Source organism: Cupressus sempervirens, chromosome 11, assembly GCF_028749045.1.
Source record: "Cupressus sempervirens isolate cs-2001-9-10 chromosome 11, ASM2874904v1, whole genome shotgun sequence".
NCBI lineage: Eukaryota > Viridiplantae > Streptophyta > Pinopsida > Cupressales > Cupressaceae > Cupressus > Cupressus sempervirens.
The window spans coordinates 34,274,263-34,296,317 of NC_143128.1; positions in this window are offsets into that span (position 1 = coordinate 34,274,263).

Consider the following 22,055-nt stretch of genomic DNA (forward strand, 5'->3'; position numbering starts at 1 on the left):
TCTTGCAGAATTGCAATTGCAACAAATTAATGAGAACTTAGGAGCAATAAGGAGAACTAAGGGAGCACAATGCAAATTCAGTGCAATTTTGATTTGTATTATTTTCTATTTATAGAATGAATTTCCATACTTTGGAAAAGCTAGCTAGAAAACAAATAGGTCCATTATAGCTCAAGTAAATGAATACATTGAACAAATGAGAGCTAATTTTGAAACACTTTTGACAAGTTATTTTGAAGATTTCAAGAAATCCATGAAACAGAGACTGAGGATACCTATTTCATTAGTTGAAAAACATGTAAATGATGTATGTTTTCTTGTGGATATTGATTATACCTATATTCAAGCAGCCATACCAATGGTTAGATGGCTTAGACCTCTTGGTTATGAAATAAACATTGATGAGGCATCTGTAGCCATAACAACATTACTAGCAGAAGAAGTAGACAAGAATGCACCACTTTTTGGCATATATGATGTGGTAAAATAAAAGGTAGATATGGAATTGAAAATAGTTTTTACATTGAAGAAAATGGATAAATTGGTAAAGAAGCTCAAAGCTAAATTTGGAGAAGGGGCAGCTAAGGTAGAGGAAGAAGATGAGGAGGTAGATGATGATGAAGATGAACAAGGGAAAGAGCCATTAGTACATACCCAAGGCATGGGTGAGGATTCTGAGGAAGAAGAAGGTGCCAAGAAAGAAGCACCAAAGTCAAAGCCCAAGAAGAGGAAGGCATAGAAACAACTTGCTGCATAGCCAAAAGGAAAAAAGAAAATGGCCAAGCCAAGCCCAGCCAAACCTACCACAATGGTAGACATAAGGGCAAAAACAAAAGTGGTGAAGGAATAGGAGAAGTAGAAAGCTACTGAGTAGGGAGGGCCAATAGAGAAGAAGAGAACAAAATATGTGGCAACCCTAGAATCAGATGAAGAGAGGACATAATCTAATAGTGAACAATTTAGAGTGGTAAGTCACACCACTAAATATGACCTTGAAAATGTTTGTGATAACATTAGAGATAATACAGATTTAACTGGATTGAAAACCATTGATTTTTATAAGCTAAGTAGAGAGGAGAAGAACATAGTGGAAGAATCAATCTACACTGTGATGGCCAAGTTCAAGACTACTCCACTTGAACTTGATAATACTATGCCTAAGGAGCTATACTCCATTGTTGAAAATAAATGGCATTATTGCCTAAATATGGAGAAATAAATAAGAGAGTCAACATTGGCTCATGTAATGCCTAACCTAACTAAAATTCAAATAAGAAAGGCTTGCAAGAAACATGGGAGCAAGTTTGCACCCAAATACAAAGCCTTCAACATTCTACAAAATAAGATTGAGGATGTTGTGAAGAAATCCACTCTCATGTGGAAAGTTATATATGGCCTCCAAACAGTCAAGGAAGGACAAGAAGATCCCTTTGAGGGAAGAAATAATGATGAAGAGGAAGAGGAAAATGAGAAAGAAATGGAAGGAGAGAAAGGAAAGGAAGAAGAGAGAAAGAAAAGGAAGAGGAGGAAACACAGAAAGGTGACATGGAAACATTTGAGGAGCAACAACAAGAATAGAGTCTCCAAGATACATAATTGCCACCACCTAGTCCTCCACATGCAACACCTACATTTGTAGAAATTGTAATTGTGAAAGATGTTCCTAACACCTCTGGTCATAACATTAATCCATTGATTACAAAGGATCTTAGAAAGATCCTTCACCGAACAACTTTGTAATCATAGTTGTGTACAAATCTAGTTTTGGTGAGTGTAGAGGAACTATAAAAGGCTGTAGTTGAAATAACCAAGGAGAAGGTGAATACACAAGAACCACCTTCACAAACTCCTATAGCTACAAGTGGACAACTACAAGAGCAACAAGCTCAAGATGCAACTGCTAAGGTTGACACTATAGTCGGTAACTGCTAAGGAGAAAATAGGATAGAAAGATAGCATTGATCCTATAGCACAAAGTCAAGGTACACATCCTCTAATCACCATAATTGATCAAGGAAAAGTTAAGAAGACAAGGAAGAGGAGAAGACCCCTAAGGAGAGAGAACAAGAGGCAATACAAACTCTGGTCAATTTGCCTACTATAGGCACTCTTACTAAGCAGTCGAGCACTAATGCAGTACCATTGCGAATATCATCACTAGGCTTGAGCTCTACCAAGGTAGCAAGGGTACTTCATTATGGAGACCTTACAATTGATGAAGAAATAGTCATACCAAGTTATGACTACAAAACAATGAACTTAGCATAGATTAATGAAGTGCAAGAGGCACTAGAGAAGACGAAGCAAGAGATAGTTAGTAATGAGTATAGACAAAGGCAAGAATTAAAAGAAATAAAAGACATCTTCCTTGATTCATTCAGCTTGCCAGTACTTGATGAAACAAAGCCCATCATGGAGCAATTGTCTAACATAGTGGACCAGGTACAGAATGAAGACTTAAATACTAATGTAAAATTACTTGAATGGTCTGAGAAGAAATTTCAAATGAAAGTCAATGAGAAAATATCTAGTGAAATAGCACTATCACAAGTAGAACTTGCAAAGAAAGTTGAGAAGGTGAAAATAGTACTTGAGAACATATTCTCATTGTACTCCAAACTGTGTGACTCTTCATATTTCACACAAGAGACTAGCTAGAGAATATTGAGCTTGGAGAGGAACCTTAATGTATCAAGTACACAACTACCAAAGGATCCAGCTCAAAGTGAGAAGCATTTTGCTACAATGCTTCACACTCAAAAGGAATTAGCTATACTAACAATAGATGAGGCTAATATTAAGGCCAAATTAATACAGATCCAGTCTAAAATCACCCCACACATGGAAGTATTACATAAAGAGATGGCCTATGTAGAGAGTGTTTTGAAGAAAGATCCAAATATTTCTACATTAGAAGGCCTATTACATCTTGCAACAGAGACAACCATCCAGCTCAAAGCATTAGACAACTGGGATGCTTCTCTAAAGATTATAATGGAGGTAAATAAAATATTTTTGGCTAAATAATCCATTCATTCTTAGGACCCTTTGACATAAGTGTCAAAAAGGGGGAGATCTAATAAAGATAGGAAATAATAAGAATGAGGGAGATATAATAATTTGGGGGAGATAATAAATAAGATCCAAAGGAGAAAGAATACCCAAAGGAGGAGATAATAAAATTTTGAATTTTGAGGAGTGATAAGGATAAAGCCAAAAGGATACAAAAACTAAAAGGAGATGTGTAAAGGGGGAGCAGACACATAGTAGACATAGAACAAAAATAGAGCAGATATAAACAAAAGAAAAGGTATGACAAGGTAGAAAATGGAAACTACATGAGACAATTCTAGCATAAGGAATTTTGGTTACAAAAATGGCACATCAACTTAGGGGGAGTTACAAGTTTTTGAGGTATATAGTTTTGTACAAAATTTTGAACAAGTTTTGAAGTTTTGTACATATGCCAAATAGGATATACATTATACTCATAGAGATCAGATTTATAATGCTTAGTTAAGTGTTTTTGATACTCATGTCAAAAGGGGAGATTGTTGGTCTCAGATTGGTTTTGATAATTGAGTGTCAACACAGTTAACCAATTTCTATGTTGATGTCAAGTGTGATACAGATGCCAAGCTATAGTGTGTGCCAAGCCAAAAGTTCAATAAGTGCCGAGTAAACTTTAGTTGCCGAGCAAGTTTCAAGTGCTGAGTCACTATAGGTGCCAAGAAAAGTATAGATGCTAAGCAAGACTAAGCTACTATAGGAGTTGGGCAAGACAAAACTCATATATGTGTCAAGCATCAGCAATCAATTAGTGCCAAGTAATATAGAATCAACATATGAGTTTGTGCCTTCACAAACTAAAATGTAAGCCATTTTTGAGCTAACTCAAGATGAATCTTGAAGGATCTTAAAGATAAGATCGAATCTTTTACATTCCCTATGTAATCAACATGTAGCCAATAAGAAAAATGGAGAAAGCATGCAACCAATAGGAAAAATGTAAAGATTTGAGAGGAAATAGAAGGATGAATACTAATCGTATATTCGTACCTAACCCTAAGTCTTTGAAGCCTTTGAAAGGAGGACAATACCCCATAGTTCATGCATGAGTGAGACTTTATGGGAGAATGCTAGTGAAGTTCAGAAGGGTGTAAATACTTAGAGGAGGAAGAGAAGCATTGCAAAATTTAGTTGGTTAGAATAGAGCATTAGCACTTTGAGCAGAGACATATCAGATCAAGAACGATCATATCAGATTGAGCAGAATAAGGATCTAGAATCAACAATTAAAGATTGTAAGTCATTAGGTCAACACATTCTAATACTTTCTAGCAATTGTATTAAGAATGAAAATCCTATGGAGATAGGTTGGTTTAATAGCCATGTTGTAAACCTTTAACAAGGTGATAAATCCATTAATAGAGTAACATTCCAAGTGAGTGTTTGTAAATCCTTTAACCAATTCATTTTTAATAGAGTGTAAAGCCTTTAATAGGGCAGGCCTTTCAAGGGAAGACCATTGGAAGTGGTCAAACTTTGTAACCTTAAATAGTTACATATTGCTGTAGTGATAATTTGTGGGTGTCATCCCCACCCCAGTTTTACCTTCTCATTTTGGAGGGTTTCTGGGTGACCAAAATCTTGTGTTATTTATTTTCATGCATGTCTTTATTTTCATGTTAAGTAGATTTGTTAGATACATGTGAACGATCTCAGCTAAAAGTCTTAAAAGGTTAAAATTAGTTACTTCTGATTCACCTCCTCCCTCTCAGAAGTAAATCTTCCCACTTGTAATTTCAACAGTTTTGTCATTTTTGGTTCAAAACTTTCAAGAATTGGTTGAAATTTTGACCAATTCTTGGTGGAAAAATTTCAAGAATTGGTCAAAATTTTGACCAATTTTTGCTCAAGAACTTTCAAGAATTGGCTAAAATTTTGACCAATTCTTGGTGGAAAACTTTCAAGAATTGATCAAAATTTCTACTAATTTTGGCCCATCCCATTACTAGGATGCAATGGTCATGACCAAAGGATTGGTTAAATTTTTCACAAATTTTTGGTTGAAAAATTTCAAGAATTGGTCAAAATTTCAACCAATTCTTGTTGGAAAACTTTCAAAAATTGGTCAAAATTTTGACCAATTTTGGCCCAGCCCATGACCATGATGCCATGGTCACAACCAAAAGATTGGTCAAAATTTTGACCAAACTAAGTTGCTTTTAAGAAAAAATAGAGTGGGTAAATCCCCTAATGAATTCCTATCCGTGGACTCTCTCTTAGATCATCTTCTTGGACCAGCGCAATTTCAAAAGAGGCTTGGAAGCGGTTGCCATTTTATAGCACGTCTGTTCAGTAATTTTGAAGTTGATCTGAGGGTGAATCCTCATGTAGCATTAGGTGGGTGCTTGGTGCTCTAGCAATTTGTTATGAACCTATCATGGCTAATGGGATATTTGATAACAAAAGCTCCTAGTGACCCTCCAATAGAATTAGTGCTAGTGTTCACTAAAGTCACATTTTTCAAATTTCAAATATTGGCATTAGCATCCTTTCTATTGGAGGTCCATGAAGCATCTTGATTGCTATGCAAGGGCTCTCCAAAGTCATCTCTATGCAACTTCATTGGCATAATTTGCAAAATGGTTCAACAATAGTTGTCATTGTGTTTTCTTAGAAAGAGATCTGAAGGGTGAGCTATCATCTAGTAGTTGTCTTGCTTATCATGAGTGATAGGGAGCCATTTCCAAGAATGAGAAAAGGATGAATATAGTACCATATTCCAAATGAACAAATGACATCAGATCTATAAGAGCAGAATGAAGCAACAACCCATTTTCTATGTGTGGCTTCCTCAAGATGCTTTTCTTTCTCACTCCATTGGAAAAACTTTGGGAGTGTTGTTTGAGAACAATTTTTTTCTAGTGTGTCATTGTAGTGATTTGGAAAGCAATGCTAAGGGGAAATCTTTCACTTAGCACTTGGGATGTTTGTGCAAGCAAGTATGGGAGCTTCTATTGTGCAAGCCTGGCCAAACAGAGTAAAGCTATTGGCACCATCACAAACTACAGATGAATCATTAAGAGTATATTCTAAATCCATGGACCATTAGGGGCTTCAAGTTTGATATTCTTAGGGAGGCCCTTAAAAGAATCAACAACCATGAGGATGGACATGGAGACCTTCCATGATAGCAAGGTTTCAACATAAATGGAATCATTATTGTGACAATCACCAAAATTCAAACTCTCATTGGATCACTGTTTCCATAGGTCAGGTGTCTTCATTGGGCTAATGTATCTACAAAACATGTCTTCATGGGACTATTGTGCTCATAGGTTGTAGGATTTCACTTGATTGCAATAAGAGCTCACCTTATTGACAAAGGTGTAATAATTTTACATACATGAAAACAAAAAAATCACTAGTAGGCTTCTTTGGCTTGTTCGGGTCCTTGGTTGTCTTTTTCTTATCTTGCTTTTCACTAGATCTATACTCTTTGGCAGTGGGCTTCCATTTTCCAATTTCCCTATTAAAAGTAAGAAGAATCAAAGACATTTATAGAATAATTGAGGACATTAAATAATCTAAAATCCTTCATTGAATTAATTGATAATCATTGCTAGAGATTTAGATGAACCTTGCTTTGGAAAATTTTGAACCACCTAATGTATTTTAGCAACTTTATTTTGTTCGATCACGAGTGCATTCTTGAATATTTTATAGAATACTCAACCTATAAAAGAACAAAACTTCACAAGCTAATGAGAACTATAAAGATCATAAAACCACACATATTTTATAGACAATGAAGAATTAACATGACTTTAATTGTTATTCAAGTTGTCAATCTCAAGATGAAAACATTAGCTATTGGTGGCCAATTGGCAGATTTGAATTGGTGGCCAACTGGAAGATTTGAAGTACTTCATAGCCTATTCACATCCTAATTGGTCTAGTGCACAATAATCAGACACAATCGCTAACCTTTTCTTTATGCTTGGGAGTTTTAGCTATCCTATTTTTTCCACCAGTTTTTATAGGTAGTCCAAAATACTAAGATGTCACCAACATACTAAAAACACAAAAGAACTGGTTCAAAAAGGGCTCCCAAAGAAAAGAATTAGGAAAGAAAAACACCTCTCATTATATCTATCATAATACAAAGTGCAAAATAAAGTACTATATGCACCAAAACCTATCTACTACCCACAAAATATAATAGGTACATATTTGTGCTAAGCATCTAAAAACCCATGATTGAGTCCTATATAGAAATCCCCAAACCCAAATACATAAAGGGCTCATGCATAAAGGAGCCTATCATACATAAGAAAAACCAAAACTTATAAATATAAGCCCAAACACCCATATACATTATATGTACCAAGGGTGCTTTCCAAGAGTTAATTACATAGTGAAATGAGGAACCTGATCTTATGAACCAAGAAAAAGAAGTAGTGACTTGTAAGAAGAAAACCATAGAAGCCATGCAAAGCCAAAAATAAGCCCACAAGAATGTTGAAATGGCATATATCCACCAAGAAAATTGAGCTAGACTTAAATAAGTTTTGTGCCCAAAAAAGGACCACAAAAGCAATAAGGGAGTTGTACCCTTTTGTAATCCAAATCATGCTTTGGTCTTTTAATTCTCTTCCCTTCATTTTTGCCAAACTAGGGAGTTTCAAAAGTCATCATTGTCTCTTGTTGAGATTGACTATAAATTTTTTTTGAACTTATGAAGGCAATGTTGAGCCACCCTTGAGAAAGATTTTACTAGATTTGAATCTCTATCAACTATGCCATTTATTCCACTAATGTCAATAAAATTTTGGTTTCTAGAGAGCACCTATTGCAATGCAACTATCCATGTTCAAAAACTTGATGATTTAAACCTTTTTCATTCGAACAACTCTATGATAGCTTCTATATCATCATAAGAGTTTTGTGTTGCAGTTGAAAGCTACACTAAAAAACTAGTGACCCTTCTATGTCAAATAGGAATATCAATAATTATTAATAATTGACAAATATAAATGATAATATATGTGAAATAGTATCTAAATGATATCCCAAATTAAATACATTTAGAACATTGAAAGATCGATTAATATGGTAGACAGTACCAAAATTGGGATGGAAATGGCCAAAAGCAATCGAATGACAAGTTAGCATATGAAGCCCAATCAATTCCTAGGCCATCTCCATATGGGAATGAATCTCCATTATCATTGTTGATTCTTAGGTAAAAATTTGATGATAAAGGTTAAGACATCTGCAAATGTTAGTTTGACACATGTCTTTTATGTCGTGAATATATTATGGGGGAGGTTACATCATATCTAATAATGGAGCATAAGAGCACTTACTTCTTCAAACTAGAACATATGGAATATAATGGTTATGGAGATATGTTAAAGATAGAGCACTTTGGATGGTAGTTGTTTTTTACTAAGAATTATAATCAACCATTTAGATAACTACCATTTAAATTGTTCTTAGTGGGCCATTACTTGAAAACTTAAATATCTAAAGAGATACCTCTCTTCAGGAAAGTCAAAATCATAGAAAAGGATGTCTCTTTGCCCCTCTTAGAGGATTTATATTGATTGAATGTCAATTTTCATAGGATATCAAAGACAAGAAGAGAAATCAGCAAAAAAGGAACCATAAGTAATAGACACATATTTGGTATCAGGGTCTCACCAATCTGATATAGGCTTGTTATAATCAAAATTTAATCATCTAAATAACAACTCTTGCAAATAAAGAGGGTGTAAGGGGTGGGGGAATCTTTTCTTCATATCTTATGATGGGAGCCTACTTTATATATCAAAAGAAAGTAATCGTCAGAAAAACATGTCAATTGTCGTTTACATTGAAGGATAATTATTACCCAAGGACTGGTTATGGTCAACTAATCCATTGATAAGTTATTCAAGGAAGAGCTACAATTAACTTAAAGAAAGAAACCATTGCATATAAGGCAGTGATTAGCATATGGTTGAAATCTTAAATATAGTTAATAATGAAAAGGTGTGATTAAATATAAAATATAAGATATATACATATTAGGTGTTTTTATTTAATGATCCCAATCTCGAAGTGGCACCATCTTCATGGCTATGGTGTCATCATCTACTACCAAGATACTGAGATGTCACCAACATACTATTTTTATTGTATCTATTAAAAGCATCAAATAAGTTACACATCTTTTATTGAAGCTTGTATGAAGAAAAATTATAACCAGCTTGACCTTCATTTGTTGCCTTTAGCTCCAACTTCTGGAATGGACTAAAATTTTACTAGTCAACATGCTAGCTCAGTATTTCTTAAAAGACAGATTATTAAATGTGACTAAATGGTAGCCAAGAATGGATTTAATCATAAAATGAAGCCATGAAAGAGTTATGTACTTGTTGTTTGGATCATAGTAGAAAAAGTTCATGGTGCCCAATATAACATACAAACTTAGCACCTTAAATAGTGGGTAGAAATCACTTCATGCACAGATATAAAGTATAGCCAATCTGTTGTTCTTTTATCAAATATACATCAAACTCTTTATTGCAAAATTTTAAACCCAATTACTACATGATTGTGGAAATGTTTCTCCTCATATGCTATTTGAGTTAAACAATAATAGGAAATAAACTTTGAAGATATAGGCTCTAAAGGATGTTTCTATACCTCTATTAGTAGCAGCCCCACCATCTCAACATTTTATTTTTGAATATAAATGCATACAAAAAGAGACATGTTGTATTTTTGAAGATTTTTTATACACATATCATTTAGGTAGTCTCTCATGAAAGCCATGCACATTCAATTATCCTTTAAGAAATCTTATATTTCTAAGCTCACTCTATTAAGTCTTCAAAAGGTCAAAAGTCAAATTCTCTTATGAAGTTGATAACTTTGAACTGCAAGATTTTTTTTACCTATCTTTAATTTGAATTGAATATTTATATTTATGTTTATTTCATATTACCTAATATAAGAACAACTACTTTGGTAGGTTGAATGACTTACCTTCTACCAGTTACTTAATCTTCAATGTTGTACCAATTATTGAGCTACAAAATTATGAATGAATGAATCAAGTTACAAGAATCAACAACCCTTGAGAGAGATTGATAGGTGATTAGATTTACAAAATATATTAGAGACCATCTTGTTAAATTTTGATAGAATGTGTTGAAGATGAAATTTTAAAGATACTTTTGGGCATCATTTTCTAGCTTCTAAAGGCTAGAAACTTAAGGAAATCCTATATATGCTTTACAATTCAAGAACTAAGTTTTGTATTTCTAAAAAAATATATTTTTCCCACTAGAATGTGTAATGCCATCAATACCATATACTGTATGTGATACAAAGTGTCTACCAAAATGCATTACTCTTCCACCAAGCCTTGTATGTTGCTCACATCAACAAGTAGTCATTTATGATCCATATCAGTATTTGCAAACAATCATTAGTCCCATCTATAAATATTGACCAAAATCATGAGAGTAGAATTCTTATGTATTCTTCAATCATAAGACACATACATAATAGAATCTTACAATAGTGAGGCCACAATCTATACCAACATTAACAAAGAACTTCTCTTTCCATTGCTGTCAACCATAAACTATGAGTCACTCATCAAAAAAATTTTATAGAGAGATAATCACCTAGCAGGCAAGAAAACTTTTGCAGCTACTTTTTCAATTTGAAGTGTCCAAGCATTGTTCAATTAAAAATTAGACCATCACATGCAGATGTCATATCTGTTGCATTTACTAAAATACTAAAATCTTGTTCAAATTTGCTCCAACTTAAAGCTGGTTTGAACCTTTCCTTTTTATTTTTTAATTTTAGAAACTTAATTATTTTTTAAAGAAATTGATTTATGTATGAGTGCCAAGATTAATGTATTGATCCCTCGACCTATATTGATAGACGCCCCTAACATCATAGTACTCAGTTATTAGTTCCATACTTCTTAAATCATCTTTGAATAGTGTAATATAGGGTAGATTCTCTTAAAAATAAATGGCAAGATGTAGAAAAGTATTGTACTATTTAATTACTTTGGGATTGAAAACTAGAATTAGTAAATCCAACTTGATGGAGCCTAGATTTTCATCAAATTTAGAGTCTCCATTTGTGAAGACATGTTGGAGATCAATGTCTTATCTTTAGATCACTACTCAAACAAGAGCTTGTTTATGGATTCCTATTTGAACACTATGTAGATGTGAAATTTGCATGTAACATTGACAAATGCAGAGAATTAATATGTTGAAAGGACATAAATAGCCATATAGAGATGAGAGTATGCATTCTCATGGAAGACTTTACAAGATATTATGTGCCTCTTAATCTAATAGGTTTGATCTATCACAAAGGATATCTTGAAGACTGATATCAATTATAAAAGACATGATGGTATTAAGAAGGCATGAATTTAGAGATGAGTGTATTTAGAGACTTAGCCATATAAGAAGAGCCTTCAGTATCAAAATACATAATTAAACAATACTAATAGTTTTGTTGGTAGGTATCAGTTAGGATTAGTCTCATGGAGCATAAAAAGGATGAAGTATGTATATAGTTTTGGAAATATATAAACTAAAATCTAATAAACATTAGGTCTGTTCAAAGTATTCAGATGCAAATATAATTGTGGTACTGTTTGATCCTCACTAGACCAAATCATTGAACTTTTGTATGAAGATGCCTACTACAAAAATTAATTCCTTATCAATACATAGCCAATTACCTCTTTGAGGATATGTGTGAGTATGAAAACTCGAGATGGAATGGTGATATTTCAAACAATAGTGTTAGCCAAGAAGAAACCAATTTTGGTTCTAATACTATAATCGATGAAGTCTAGAAATTGTCACTTATTTTAGAGAAACATGGAAATGATTATAATGGAACAAATTAGTATTTGAAGAGAAGATATTCCAATAAATTAAATTATATACAGTCAAATACAAGTTCCAAATGAAGGGGTGTGTAGATCTAATGAGAAAATTATGAACAACAAGTATGAGATGTTTTCATTAGGATTGGTTTTATGTGAAGCACGTGCATAGTGGTAAGAATGTTCAAGCTTTGACTTAGATGTATAATCAATAACTAAGAATGGAGAAGCAATAATAATATAAGTAGATCAAAGTAATAAGTCTATGCAATAGAAAAATCTGTGGTGGCATTTCTAGATGTTCAATATAAAGAACATGTCATTAAAGGCATCAATATTTATTGTTATGAAGTCACTTTGCAAGAAGATCATCCAAATCAAAGGATGAAGAGGAAAAAATAGACATATTTGGTGAACAAAGGATATTATCCTCTCACACAACACATTAGACATCATTTTTGGAGGAGCAAAAGGAACTATTCAATAAATAATGATGATTTCTAATTGTCCAATATGGGTTCATGTCTTGTTCAGTGACTTGCATCTAATGAATATTTATGTTTTTTTTAAGGTATATATATGATGCATTGGGATGAAAGGAACTTCCAATAGAAATTTTGGTATCTCTTAGGAGTTTTTAAAGACCTGTTACGGGTGATGATGAAGGCAAAAATGTCCAAGACATGCTAGTGAAAGGAGATAAATATTGAAGCCTACATGTGTGATATTGCAAAAGAAAACATCTTTAGTATTAGAATAATATTAATCTTACAAGTAAAAACATGGGAAAACAAAAATTCATGAATCAAATCCTTCTTGGGGAGGATTTCTAGACTTCTATGTGTTGAGAGATCCCCAATTCGAGCAAAGAAACAAGTTCTGGTAAATTGAATGTTTTTTGTTGTTGTTTGGTTTTTAGTTGTAAGCTAGAATGCATATAATTCAAGCCTTGGAAGGCTATTAAGAAACCATCCAAATTAACTTCACTATATTTCTATGGTCTACCTAAGAGAGGTAGGAAAGGTTTGAAGAGGTAATCTCTAGTTGAGTCCCTCAATTGGAAGTTTACCATTTTCCTTTTTATTGGTAATTTGCAGACCAAAAAAAGAATGCAAAAAGATATAGATTTTTGGTGCCAGAGCACCTACTATAAAATCAACAAACAACACATCTAAGAGTCCTAAACTCTTTAATTAGCTTAGAATTCTTAATTAGGCACCTAGATCAAGATATAAGGCCTAGTTTAAGGGTTGGCACAATTATAAGCCCCTAGCTAACTATGGTCAAAATCTTCTATAGGCCTATAAATCATAGGAAATTAGGATTTTTCATGTTTTTTAAGGTTTTAGATCCATATTGGATCATTAACTAAATGCTAGGACCAAGTTTGGTCATTAATTTTGCAATTTTGCAAATTAGGCAAAAGTTGCTCTAAAAGTTGTCATGCAACTTTCTTAAAAGTTTTCAAACATTGTAAACACAACTCTTGAATGGTTAGTTGGTTCAAACAAGTTATGTATCCATTGGGAGTTCCTACATAAGCCCTTACAGGTGGGTCGTAGGCTAAGGAGATGCAATTCAACAATTTTATCAATAAAATAATAACTATTTCTCTGTAATTCTTGAGAATAGTGCCCTAGTATAGACAAGTATAGACCTATGTATGTGAATATTTGAGATCAAAAGTTTGTGTATCCAATTTAATTTCAAATGTAATAGGTTTCATGAGCTAACTCATCCTAGATAAGAAGTTATCAGAGTTTCTTGATTGCTTACTCGGATTGAGGGTTTCCAATAGGTTTCTTATACAATTTGATCTTTTGATCCAATTCCACCATGGGGATCTAATACCCCTTGGTGGAATTCAACCTTGGTTTATGTTCTTCCAAAAAATTTAGGTTGGAGGTGGAGTTCTATAGGGAGGTGTGTTTTCAACCCTTTAGTGTATAGGCCCATATTTTCACCTACCAATGACTTAGTATAGTCTTGATAAAACTTAATTGGGGATTCATCAAGACCCTAGATTCTAGATTTAGAACCCTTGTACATGCCCTCAAAGGACCCCATCATTGATCTTGGAATTATCTTGTCTAGACTCTACACAAATCCAACATAGTCATTTCTTTAAGTACAAACAAAATGAAACAAATTGAAATTACCAAAAAGAAAAAGAAAAATGCATATGACCATTAAAAAAACAACATTGTCAATGTAGACTCAATTTCTAATCTTGTTATTCAAACATGTTCAAGATTCTTGTTATAAATTTGGAAGTGACTACAATATTTTTGTGTATGAATTAAATAGGACTATCAATAATATAAGTACTAAATTGTAGATTCTCAGAGAAATTCTAATCAAGAATAGATTGTAAACACCAATGAGTTTATTGGAGAACCAAAGACACCTCTTAATGTTCATGATAGAGAATACACTTAGAGAAAAGACTAGAACCCATGCCTATCATCTTTCAAGAAAGATAAGAATGTTGTTGGTTGTACACACCCAACCAACTATGTCCATCTAGGCTCCTAAAGTTGGTCAACAGATAGTTGTCAAGTTTGGCAATTGAAGCTGTGAAGTTGACAACACTAAACTAATAGGCAAGAATGACCAAATGTGGTTCTAGGGTAGTTAGAGAGGTTGGTTATTGGTAACATAGGATGATAAAAGTCTATAAATTTTGTAAAAGCCTGACCATGGAGAGAGGAGAGGAGTTAGTGTACAAAGTGTTAACATCAATAACATAAAGGTTTCCTACAATTTCTATGTCTTTTTAACAGTTTTTATAGTCATTTGCAACATTATTTCAGGTCTAGATGCTTTATTTTTGAAGAGCACTTATATGACATGTTAGAGTGTTGAATCAACATTATCTTGGCTTTCATGGCACTTAGATTCATTAAGGGAGATATTCGAGTCTGAATAAAAATTGCTATAAGTTTCTTCTAGGGTAACCTAAGAGGGAAAAAATGGAACATCTTGAATGTAAGTGATCATGGAACCCCAAAATTTTGGAGGAAGAGAGAAGAGGGGATGTATTTTATTCCTCCACAAGTGCAAGTTGGTATGTAGTAGTTTGCACATGTTTTGAGTCAAAGGAAAGTGACTATGTAATTATCTCTATGTTACCAAAATAGTGACAATGTATTGGATTAAGAGCTTTATCCATTCAAAGAGTTGGAGAGTTCTATGCAAGTTAGGAAAAGAATATTGGTGAGTTTAATTGATCTTTGAGTGTTTGTGTACCCAAGGAAGACCTGTTCAATGATAGTTTAGTGGAATGGGTGATTGTCTTGTAATGACAATAAAAGATATAAACAATGTTATTGATTGGGATTCGAGATCGACTATGTTAGTAGGCATTGAGGACAGAGTGGGAAAAGTCCAATGTGTTGTAAGGGCTATATTCCCAAGAGATTAAGGGATTTGGTTTAGAGTTATATCTTATTTGTAGTGGTTGATGGAATAGGATAGTGGCAATGATATGTTAGTAGAGTTTGGGGATGAAAAATGTCTTTAAAAGAGTGGGATATGATTGAGGGATTAGTGGGAATACAATATGATCCTAGTTTGTGTTGAAGAGGATGGGATGTGGTCATAGGGTACAAGGGAAATGCTATGCAATCAGGGGTCATAAAGATAATGAATGGAGTCATTAAGTGTTGTAAGGGAAATCAAGAATGTTGAGGATACAATCAATGAATGAGACATGATCAAAAAATGAGTGTGATAAGAGATTCAATATTATTATTATGTGGAGTATAGTGGAAGGGAGAAATAGCCAATGATTATGCTTTGGGCATTAATAGTTTTTGAGAGTGTGTGATCAGTTGAGAGAATCCTTGTATTGATCCAAGAATTGGGATAGTGTCTTTGATGAAGACTAATGATGTGAGAAGTTGTATCACACTAAGACTCTAAAGAATTTGCCCTTAATTAATAGGAATTTTGATTAGGCCCATTATATTCTGCATCGTAGTGGTACGAAAGCAAGGGATTATATCCTTGCAAGGTGAAGATGGGCCGAACAAGGTTAGAGAGGGAAATGATAGACTTCTTGAGTAATGGGAAGAAGAAAAGAGAGGAAGAAGAGAGAAGGAAACAAAAATAGAAAGTAGATGAGAAAATGAGGCAAGAGGAATTGAGAAGCATAAGACAAGAACTTGAGGCAAACATAAGGAAGTTGGATGAACTTATGGAGTAGGATAGGAGGAACACTAAGAGGTGGTAAGAACAATGTAGACCAACTTTAGGAGCCTAGATGGATATAGAATACAATTAGAGAAAAGACTAGAACCCATACCCATTATCTTTCAAGAAAGATAAAAATGTTGTTTGTTGTACCCACCCAACCAACTATATCCATCTGGGCTCCTAAATACATGTTTTAGCTACTACAAGAGAGCTTATCTGCTAGTCTAAAAGATAAGAAATAATTGAAGGAACCAATTGAAGGGAAGCAATTTCAAAAGGAATATTTAGGAAAATAAATGTTTCTATTGCTACAAAAGAGATTGGTTACAAGTCTAAAGGATGATAATCAAATAGAAAAGAAGGGATTAAGAAGCCAAAGAGTGTGTAGCCAGTGGTAATGACTCTAATATTTGAAATTGGTAACTTGTGCAAAGAAGGGATTCACAAGCTTAGGCAATTACTAATAAGAATGACAACATTTTATCAATAGGTTAGTTGAACGATAGTTAACATGCTTTACAATATGTGATAGTGAAGTAAAGAAAGTGACCAATGATCTAAGAAAATGAAAAGCTTAATATAAACTTCTAGGAATGTGATGATAGTTTATACGATTGTCTTAACAAATAGGTCAAACCCATATAAGATGATTGTAAGGACTAGAGAATTATGAGTTACTATTTTAAAAACCATGATGATCATAAGGAAGCTAAGTCAGTTGAAAAGGTCCACTATCAAGATGAAAAAGATTTTGTTGTACTTAGAAAGATGTTAGATAAAGATATAATTTAAGATTTAACGCCTCATGATGAGCTCTTGTCAAAATTGAGTGTTTAATCTAAGCCTAACACCATGGAATGAATTAGTTTGATATTATATAAAGATAGAAATGAAAATTTAATGCCTCATGATAAGATTTTTTCAAACTTGAGTATTAAATCTAAGTCTAGCACCTTGGAATAAAATTAGTTGTCTGAGGCAAGTAGAAAGTTAACCCTACTCAAGATAGATGCATCTCTATTTGGTCCCTATGGTTAGTATATATAGACACAATGGAAGGCTGATCCATGTTTTGAAACTAGCACTGGTGGATGATTCTTGTCAAGGTCAAGAGGAGCTAACACTATATTCTAGGCAACTAGAAAAACCTATCTTTAACAACACCTAGACAATAGATGCCACATGTCTTGATTGGCACCAAAAACAAATATATAACTGAATGCATTTATATTGCTACCAATGATAGAAAATTATATAACTACCAACATGTATTCTCTATCATGATGATTATTTTAATAACTACCAAAAAAAGAACATTATATAACTACCAATATGTATTCTCTATCTATGTAGAGAATATATAACTGATCATGACTATATTACTACCGATGAAAGAACATCCACCAATGCATACATTCAACAATGTGTAACTTTAATATCTTTGAAGTGAGTGGATAGTGATATGAAAGAGGCTTCATATGTTACACTTATTTGGATTTTGTGTAATTATCATGCAATTATTAACAAGAAAACCAATTATAAATGGCATAATATCATTTTGATGAAACCCTTACCAAATACACGCTTTGAAAAAAAATTACTTATCGATTTGATGAAACCCTTGTGATGCAAGGGCCCTAGGTTCTAATGAAGGTAGTTAAACACTAAGGAGAAGGGTGTGAAGATTAAAAAGTGTCCAAGATGATACAAGTTAGTTTAGATTTTCTTTTTGTGTATTTGTGACTTCTGGATTGCATAATTTCTAAGGTTTATTCCAAAGTCAAAGGGTGGTCAATGAGTGGTCAAACATGGGAGTTGACAAAAAATCATAAATTTTATGTTGCATAAGATTCATTCATATTTTGTTATAGTTTCATGGTCTTATTAAAATTCTTATGTCATGTTTTTGAAAAAAATGTAAAAATTTGCAAAATTGCAAAAAAAAGTTGTCATGCAACTTTTGCAAAATTAGGAAAGCTCAATAGTTAGAAGTTTTATTTGATAATATTGAAGGTAGTTGAAGTTGAAAGGCATGTAGATCATTTAAATATATGTTCATCTCCCACTTTGAAAGGATTAACAACTTCATGTACAGATCTGAAAATGAATAATAGAAAGTTTTTTTGGACAACAACCTGTATACTGTCAGCATTTTTATTTCTAATTTTGGTATATAAAAACTATAAGTATCTACTAATATTTTAGAAAGTGTCTTTTACATTTTATGAATGGGAAATATGGTGTGGGTCAAATAAGAGACGATATTTTTATGTTTTAAAAGTTTTACCATGCTTGCTATTTACCCTAGACCGTGATAGGGTTTTGAGGGTAAAAATTGTGTTTCTCCCTTCTCTAACAAGGATATCTCTTGGTTCTTGGTAAATTGAAGAATTTGATGCATGAAATCCTCCTATGAGATTGGTTTTATGATTCTCTGATGGTATAGAGACCAAACAACAACTATTGTCACTATATTCCCTGCTAGTCATGGGCTAACAGTCTAAAGAATAAACTTAGAGACCTTTGTGAGAATGTTTGAAGGTGGAGCTTTGGTCGTTACAATGAATTAATAAAGGAAAATCCTCATGGGGTTCATGGTTATAGACCTAGAAGGCCAAACAACAACTTCTAGCCTAAAAGCCTAGAAACTAGGGCTCGCTAGGAGAAGGCTTGAAAGTTGAGATCTTAAAACCTTATTTGAGATTTAGATATGGTTTTTTATGTATTAAGAGATTATATAATTGGTTTGGGCATTTTTATATAATTTTATGGATTTTAGTATTGTTTTGGGTAAAATAGGGCTACAATGATTGAGCCCCTTTTAGGTCTATTATTTCAACTTTTGGATTTGGAATATTGAGAAGAGCTAAACCAATAAGTTGGAAAAGAAACCTTGTAGAAGGCTAGAGAATGAGTTGAAAGGGTGTATGGTGACTCAAGATCCTAGAGGATGCAGGTGAAGAGAGGTGTAAGAGTGATTGTTGTTGAGTGGATGCTCTAGACTACTTGGAAGATAGAGTGAGTTGAGGGTGTGCAGTTGGTGAGTGGAATCAGTGGACCATTTCAAATTTACCCTAAGCTTGAGTAGGTCTTAGGAAGGCTATTTGGTTATTCTTAGGTTTGTGTACTAATCTTACTTACATCACCTTGCCAAATACATTATGTGATAAGAAAAATTGTAGATTTCTACCACTTAGCAATGGCAACTCGAAACCTTTCAAGCATCTACAATGGAAACTCAAAACCTATCAAAGGTCTACAATAGAAACTAAAACTTGTCAAACATTTGCAATGACAACATACAAAATGGGATTTAAAAAGAAAAAAATGAATGAATTTTCAATTTTTGAAGGGCCATTTTATAATACCCTTTCCTTTATTAAACTTGTCATAAATTTATTTAAAATCATAATCACTTGCAATATAAGATGAATCTTTAGTCCATTTTCATTTTCTCTTCCTATTCTCATGAATGTTTATGAAAGCACATACTTTAACACTTACATTAAGGCACAGTAATGATATTTGTTGACAATGCTAGTATTTTCAATATTATTAATGTCTTGGCTACACATATTTAAATACATGCTTAGAGATTTAGTTCCTTTTATAATCAAAGCTGATATTGCTCTTTAGGGATATATTATTTTCTTTTGCTAATGGACAACTTCCTAGCTTGTTTTCTTCATGATTTGCCTCAATTTTTATTAAATCTACATAGACTAATACAAAGCTCTTGAGGCTTTTTTTGAAAAAAAAGAAGAAAATAATTTAAGTGAGGTATAAAGAGAAAAGCTATGTCACCTACTAGTAGTTTTTGCATTCAACAAAATTGCTAAGTTTCCAAGATACTAACTTTTATAAAGGCGTTAGAATATGTTAAGTTGTTAATGTCATATAGATACATGTGTATTTAGGAAAAAATTATCTCCATACAATTGTGTCTATTTGGTTAATCTGCATCTTGTATTATGAATAAAACTTTGTCTAATTGGACACAACACAACCCCATCCATTACTTGTAGATATAAAAAATTGTGGAATTATTGATATACATGGTTTGACTCCAAATCAATATAGATCAAGGTGCAATTATTATCCTAAGAATGAACTAATGACATATTATCTGACAACTAAGGATCTAGATAGTAACTTCTCTGGTAGAGGAACAATAGAGGTTATTTTTATGTTAAATTACCAGCTTTTGTTTAGTACATTTTTTATATCGGTTTAGTTTACAGTGGGATTTGAGGTACTTTAGATCAAGCCTTACAAAGCCCAAGAGTTGGGTAACCTCTAGCATTCATTGCTAAGGAAATTGTTCAGCAATTATCAATCCTATCATAGTGATTATTGGCCATTTCTAAAACATAAATAATACCCACAGGGTGATATGTGTTGCAAGTAGATATTTTTAACTTTAGTTGCTCGTGATTCTAGCACTTAGGCAACTTTCAACTTTTTTAAAAGAATATAATCACATTCTTAGATTCATGGGAGTTTAACTCCCTAGTTTATTATGTTAGGGCTAAGAATATAAACTATAAAAAAATTAGCTACAAAAAATGGTACCATTTTTAAAGTTTATTATCAAGTTTAGAAGTATTTTCTACTTGTCCAATAGGGAGATTCTAGTGATTCAATTTAGTTTATATGATGTGATCTAATGTTTCATTTCAAGCTTTCTCACAACTATATAAATTTTAGACTAATTATAATAAATGTTGCTAGTAGGAAACCATTTTATGTTTGTTTTGTCCATCAACCTAAGAGTAAGAGTTTCCATCTTTCCAATCATGCATATTATAAAATCATTGTATTTAATTTAACAATTATAATGCTCACATATCATGGAATCATTGCATTACACTTTGGCACCACTAGGCATTATATCAAAAACTTTGTAGTAACCTATTGTGGTCCCACAACACATGCCCCATTCCTTACTAGCAATGGGGACCCCCTACCTTTTTCAAACTTTCGAACTTACAAGTTCAAGAGCCAATAAAAGGCATTAGAGTCAAAAAATTAAAAAAAACAAAAAATAAAAAAGTTGAAAAACCCAAAAAAATGGCAAAATAGAAAAGAACAAAAAAATATAAAATTGGAAAATTTCAAAAAAAAAATTAATAAATTATTTTTGCGCGTGCATGGGAGGTGTACTCTGTGCACTTGCACACCCACACATGGTTGTGGGTGGGCAAAGGGTTATAAAACCCCCATCTCACATTTTTTTCATAATCAAAGAGCAAGAAGTTGAGCAATAGCTTGGTCATTATGCACTTGCGCAGTGTTGTGCCATGCGTGTGTACCCACACAGTGATGTGAGCACCCACACAGTGCTCCACTGTGTGCACGCATGCCTGTAGCCTACATGTGCCCATGGGGTACTTCACCATGTGTGTGATCCAATTTGGCACTCCACCACATGCATGCATGCCCATTGCCTGCACATGCCTACATGGTGCTCTACTGCATGCGTGCACCCATGGCAGGCATGGCTCATGCAGCCTGCTGATGTCCATGCGTAGATAGCCCTAGCACACTACTATGCACACACACACGTGCTTGTGGCCCAAATAGACACAACATGCTCTTGCATGCCCACGTGCCTTTGTGCACTCGTGCAGCCCTTATGTGCCTGCATGCCATGTTTCATCATTTTTGCTTAACGAAATCATTTGTTTTATTTTTTTACCATTAATTAATTTATGAAATGCTTTTATGTTTTAAATTTTATTTAGGTTTTTGTTACTATGGACTAACTAACATTGTTTTTATGATGTGTAGGAGATCAAAATGGCATCCACATCTGGAATGGCACTCAAACCCATCATTTTCAAATTCTAAGGTATACCCTCAAAGTCGAGATTCCATGATGACCAAGTAGAAATCTGAGATACTAATTTGGGGCACACGGATCTAGGGG